The 6,475-nt window shown below is 46.5% G+C and overlaps 1 protein-coding gene across 1 annotated transcript in view; it reads right to left on the bottom strand.

Moving 5' to 3' along the window:
* Ccdc126 (coiled-coil domain containing 126) overlaps window positions 1–6,077 on the bottom strand; it is a 24,621-nt gene extending 18,544 nt beyond the window's left edge. The window contains exon 1 of the mRNA XM_005360843.1: window positions 5,890–6,077. The gene's annotated coding sequence lies outside the window, so the exon portion shown is untranslated. The remainder of the gene's footprint in view (window positions 1–5,889) is intronic.
* Window positions 6,078–6,475: the final 398 nt, after the last annotated feature.

Genomic DNA, 6,475 nt, shown 5'->3' on the forward strand with positions numbered 1-6,475 from the left:
ACTCACACACACTACACACATACACACACAACACACATACACCACACACACACCATACTCACACACACCAGACACACACCACATACACACACACACAACACACACACACCATACTCACACACACAACACACATACACACACACAACACACACACATCATACTCACACACACCAGACACATACCACATACACACACACAACACACACACCATACTCACACACACTACACACATACACACACACAACACACATACACCACACACACACCATACTCACACACACTACACTCTCACACATACCACACTCTCACACACACAATCTTACACTTTAAATAAATAAATACTAAGACCCCAAACCAGGCCAGCAAGCACAACTCTTCCAGATTGGCTGGGGTCTGATCTCACAGTCATTCCCAACTGAAGAGTTTTAAAAGAACCATGCAAAGAAAATGAGGGAAAGGAGGGGTGTGCCACTTTGTTTTGGGGAGGGAAGGTGGGCTGGCTTTGTATAAACAAATGTGGGGAAAGGAAAAGATTTGCATAGAAGTTTTACAAGGTGGAAGAGTGATGAGAAGCGCGGGAGATGTGCGGAATTCGGGCCACGGTTGGCTGTCTACCTCTGATAGAAAAACGACATTTTCCCCTCACAGATAGCAGGAAACCCCAAAGTCCCTGATGACCCTTTCTTAAGAACTTGTCAGGCAACCTGGTAACATATGGAGTCAGTAATTGTAAGGAACCTCAGACTCGGCTCAGGACACCCCAAAACCAAGTCCTCAGCACAAAGGAGATTTATTTACCCCAGAGGACAGGGATAAGGGACAAAGACAGGAGATAAGGAAGAGGGAGATGGGGAGGGAACGCGGGACCGAGGATAAGAAGGAGATAAATGTGGCCCATAGGAAAATGGTTATTTATAAAGGTAAAAATGGAAACACCACGTTAGGATGAGGAGTTTAATTTTAATTGGACATGTTAGTTACCCAAAGGGGGCTTTTAATTGCTGGACTTCAATACTTTGATAGGTGGGCCTTGGTAGTCAGCCTCAGAAGGAGGAAGTGGCCAAATAAGGGAAGAGACGTTGGTGGCTAGCTGTAGAAATGTAATCCAATGGCCTGGGGGAGAAGGGCTCGGCCTCCCAGAGCCACCAGCTCCAGTGAGCTAGTGTCCCTTCAGCCATGATCTGACATGGAGGTCTTTACAAACACACACAAAAAAATACTCTACTTTGTGTCTTCTAATAGAAGAGGGGAACGGAACAGCCAGATGCAGACTAAGTCTACCTAGCAATTCCCAGAAAGTTAACGGAGAACTGTCACTAAATATTTTAAGCACAATGTGTCAAACAGCAAATACTGGCAGAAATGTTTTCTAAATTTCTGTATGTGCTACAGGTTTTAATATCCCCACAACAACTTATAAAATCATTACAGGAAGCAGAGTGTAGTGGTGCATGCCTATATAGTTCAGTGTGCAGGACACAGAAACAAAAAGGTCTGAGTTCGAGGCCCAGGGCTATATAGTGTGAGGCTATCTTTTAAAAAAAAAAAAGAAGAAGGAGGAGGGGCTGGAGAGATGGCTCAGTGGTTAAGAGCATTGCCTGCTCTTCCAAAAGTCCTGAGTTCAATTCCCAGCAACCACATGGTGGCTCACAACCATCTGTAATGAGGTCTGGTGCCCTCTTCTGGCCTGCAGACATACACACAAAATACTGTATACATAATAAATAAATAAATATTAAAAAAAATAAAAGGAAAAGAAAAGAAAAAGAAAAAAGGGCAGTAGTTTTCAACTTTCCCAATGTTGGGACTCTTCCTCATGTTGAGGAAGTATTTCATTGCTACTTCAGAAGTGGAATTTTGCTGCTGTTATGAATTGTAATGTAAATATCTGATATTTGACCCTGTTGGGGTCATAACCCACAGGTTGAGAACCACTGTTTTAAATGAAAGCACAGCTCACCTTTAATCCTTTAATCCCAGCACTAGGGAGGCAGAGGCAGGTGGATCTCTGTGAGTTGGAGGCCAGCCTGGTCTACAAGAGCTAGTTTCAGGACAGCTAGAACTGTTAAACAGAGAAACCCTGCCTTGAGGGAGAAAAAAAAAGGGGAAGTGCTGTTCAGAGCTCTCCTGCACTTCTTACCATCTTACCAAACAGTACACGCCATGCAAAAAGCCAAGGAGTTTAGCAACATTTTAGTGGTTTCTACACAGTCCAAAATCAAAAGGTAAACACGATAGGTCAGCATTATTACTAGAAAAAAAAAAAAAAGAAAGCCAACGAATCATGAAATATTTAAAATAGAATTATAAAAAGGAAGGAAGGAGAGCAGCAAGGGAGCAAGAACCATCCAAAGACATCAAAGGAACAGTGAAAACCAAGACAGCCAAACTCTCGACTCAGGGCCCCACTGCTTTTCAAAAGCAGGGAACATAACAGATTATTTGCAACGAGCAATGTTTTGGAAAACAAAACAGAAATCATCAGAGCAAACTGTATACACTATAGACTTTCTCGGGATATTTGTTTTTACATAGACAAGCATGCAGCTATAAATCTATGAAATCTAAAGATTTCTTGCTGAGTTGTAGTATTAAAAGCTATTTAAAAAAAAAAACAAACAAACCAGAGCATTTCAAACTGCCTTCCATGAAGTATTTCCATGCATTTTTATGCAAACACTGTAATAGCAACACTAAAAACACTAACAGATGGCTAATCCTACCTTAAATCTCCCATTCGCATCTCAGCTTGCCTCGCTCCAGGGCTCCGTTTTGTGCTGTTATGAATATTGCCCAGCGGCAGCCCTCACTCAGCCTCAGGCGCTCTAAGAATCGCTCCTGCCCATTAGTCTCCAAAGGACTCCACAGCCATAGAGGCACACGTGTGTCATAAAAAGGACATGGTGTGCTCACGAGTGCTCAGAGGAACACACAGCACTCTCCGAGACAGCATACAGAACTAAGCCACACACAGACACACACACTGGACTTGGCCCTGGAAGGGAGTTTCTGGGGACAGGGTCCTAAAATATTTCCTGGACACAGCACTGCCTGAAGCAAACATCTGCTGGGAAAAATTAACATAGGCGACAGCTATCCACTCTGTAATTCAGTCTAAACTTGAAGATGTCTTAGGCCTGGGGGTATGTAGCTACTGGGTTCAGTCCACACTGCCAAGAAATAAAGATTAAAAAACCAAATTGTACCGCCTTGAAGAAAGCTACACAGCGTTCCTGCTGAGGTAACACACAGATATCATTTTTGGATGGCATTTTTGGGAAGGGAGGAAAAACAGAAACAGTAAAAGTTACAAAAATAGGCCAGCCGGTGGTGGCTTTAATCCCAGCACTCGGGAGACAGAGGCAGGAGGATCTCTGTGAGTTCAAGGCCAGCCTGGTCTACAAGAGTGAATTCCAATACAGCCAGGGCTACACAGAGAAACCCTTCCTCACAAGAAAAACAAATGGAATTTTTAAAAAAGGAATGAAGTACCTTAAAGTACTCCGCATGATTGCTCGTGCCTTTAATCGCAGCACTAGGGAGGCAGAGGCAGGTGGATCTCTGTACACTGGAGACCAGTTTGGTCTACACAGTGAGTTCCAGCCAGCCAAGGCTACGTGGTGAGATGATTGATCGGATCGATAGACAGATAGATATAGATAAACTCAAAAAGGGGTGGGGGTAAAGTGAGGCAGAGATAAAAACCAGCAGCACTATAGCAGTAGGACAGCACTTCATGACTGTCCTGCAGTGAGTGCTTAATCTAAAATACATTATGCAGCATCAGATACTTTACTCACAGCCTGAGCCAGTCATAACCTGTACTACATGGCGGCCCTACACCCCTTTCCACAGCTAACTAGACTAGCAACGGGCACCCCTGCCAGAGGCCTTCTACAAAAAGAGGCCAGAGAGAAAAGAACAGCTGAAGGCGATGAATTCACAAAGAGTAAAATTGAAAACGGGTTAGAAAAGTGAGACAAAGTTATGCACAAGAGCAGGTACCCAGGACCACCAGCAAAAGAGGGACGACGGGAAGTCAGCACAGAAAGAGCTCGGGCACTGGTCGGCAGGGATCGTGGTTCCTGCAGGCGTACAGCTCTTTCACGAGTCCCTTTTCTATCGCGATGATGGAGAGAACTATATAACCTGGAGGGCAGGGAACGAGGACGCAAATATCTTCTTCCCCTACATTAAAATGGATGCTTTGGAAGCCTAAGACAGAAGAGTCCCGGGATCGACCGAGTGCTGCTTTAGATAAGCAAAGGGAACTGCAGTGAGAGCAGAGTTAAGGTCATAGAGAAGGTGGCAGCGCACGACAGGAACCAAGGGCTCCTTTCTCTGTAGTCATTACTGTCTCCTCTGCTACACTCAGCAACACGCAGAAACGTTTTCTTCAAAATCAGTGTTTCTGCCACACACGTTAAGGCTATCGGGAATTTTCCGTTTACGTGCCTACACCTTCTTCCACAATTCCCCTTCATTAACTATGTCGCTCTTCCAATAGCCATTAGAAGTCTTCCTTTTACCTAAAGACATTATGCAGTCACTCCATCTGGCCCATCAACTCCACTGCCCCACAACAACTGTCCATCCAAAACAATACTCAGTTATTCCACATACTGCACAAGCGTGTCTCCACTCAAAAGAGTCCACACAGAGCAAACATCTTAAATGAAAAGGAAACCCAGTTAAAGATCTATAAAGATTTCCTTGAAAAGTCATCACCAATGTCAGTAAGATTGAGAAAGCAGCGCAAAAGCAGCTGACATCACGGGACTACGGCGAGCATGTTGAAGTGGTTCCCCATCGGATTTACTGCAGTCATTCAGTGTGGGCATTCTCGAGGACAAAAACTTGGAAGCAGAAATCCTAAGTGGGGTAAAGACTGTGGACCAGTGAGAAACAGTACAGAAAGTTGCCACAGGGAAGGCTGCAAAGGGCTTGGGTGCTGACTGACAAAGCCTTTAATCCCCTCGTCGGGGTTTCCCACAGACAAGGCTGGGGCAGTGGGGGAAGGTGAGTGAGTCCTTGTACTGTATCTCCAGAGCTGATCCCGAGGAGAGCCGAGTCGAGTCATCAATTTCCTTAGACCATTCTCAGCCATCTTAAAAGGGTGGAAATTGAGAAGCCAGCAATTTTTAACACAGTGGTTCTCAACCTTCCTAATGATGTGACCCTGACCCTTTAATGCAGTCCCTCATGTTGTGGAGACCCTCAACCATAAAATTATTTTCGTTGCTACTTCATAACTGTAATTTTGCTACTGTGATGAATCATAATGTAAATATCTGATATGAAGATGATCCTGGGCAACCCCTGTGAAGGGTCCTTCGAGCCCCTGATTGAGAACCGCTGTCTTAAGGAATTGTTTGCATGTGTAGTGAGTACAATATAAAGTCAACACACAACTTAGAGTAATAATGATTGAACAAAAGAACACATACACAAGTGCACACTACTTTGTATCGCATTCAAAACATCTTTTCATTAAATGAAGAGCTCATGGTGTTATAGCTTATTATTCGTAAATCTAACAACTTAAAACTATGTGTTATCTCCATCTGCTGGATGAAACAAATCCGGCTTAAAGCCTTTGATAAGCCTGATGGAAGCAGCACCAAGGGTTCGAATCCCGGTAGCCTGACCACTCAACCACCACCGCCCCCACCAGCCTCCAGGAGAAGAGTTTGGCAGATTTAAAGGGCATTTCACGATCCTTCTCCCAACCGGAGAAATGAGCTGTCAAGAACGGCGCAGAAGTGAGCGCGGCCGCGGCGGCTGCACATCCCCGCGGAGAGCCGCCAAGCCCGGCCCGGGAGTCTCGGCTGTCACGGCGGCAAAGCCCGGGCCGCGAGGACACCGCCTCCCGCCTCCCCTCCGCGTTACCTGGCCCGCGGGCTTCCTGTCAATCACGCGGGCCGCCCTCCGCGGGGCTCGCGAGCTGGAGCTGCAGTCACAGCCCGCCGCTGGTGTTAGCGGCGCCGCAACAGCCTCCGGGCCGGGACGGAGGTAGGACGGAGAGCGCTCGGCGCCCGGAGACTCTGCTCCCCGTTTCCGCTCCGCCTCCCGGCCGCCCTTCCCCCCAATTCCGCGGGCAGGGCCCGCTACGCACGGCATTGTGGGAGATGTAGTTGGGGCTTGCGGAGAGGCGGCGCGTGCCCTTAGCCCAGGGGCTGCCGGTGACGCCGTTGCTCAGCAACCAAGAGGCGCCGCAGATTAGAAAAGACCAGCGTCCTGATCTGGAAACTGGAGTCTCCGCGTCCTACTACCGACCTTCCACCAGAAAACCGGCCTTCCAGATGATGTTGGCTGACGCTGGACATCCTACTGGTACAGATTGCAAGTGTGCCCATTGTTGTTGCAGAAGGGTAAGAAAAATAAAAGGACTAAAGATCAGTAGAAACAAAGTATCCTTTTCTGAAGGTTACTTAAGACCTGGCTCAGCAGTTCAGTTTGCTGAGAACTAGAATGC

Source organism: Microtus ochrogaster, linkage group LG3, assembly GCF_000317375.1.
Source record: "Microtus ochrogaster isolate Prairie Vole_2 linkage group LG3, MicOch1.0, whole genome shotgun sequence".
In the NCBI taxonomy this organism is placed as follows: Eukaryota; Metazoa; Chordata; class Mammalia; order Rodentia; family Cricetidae; genus Microtus; species Microtus ochrogaster.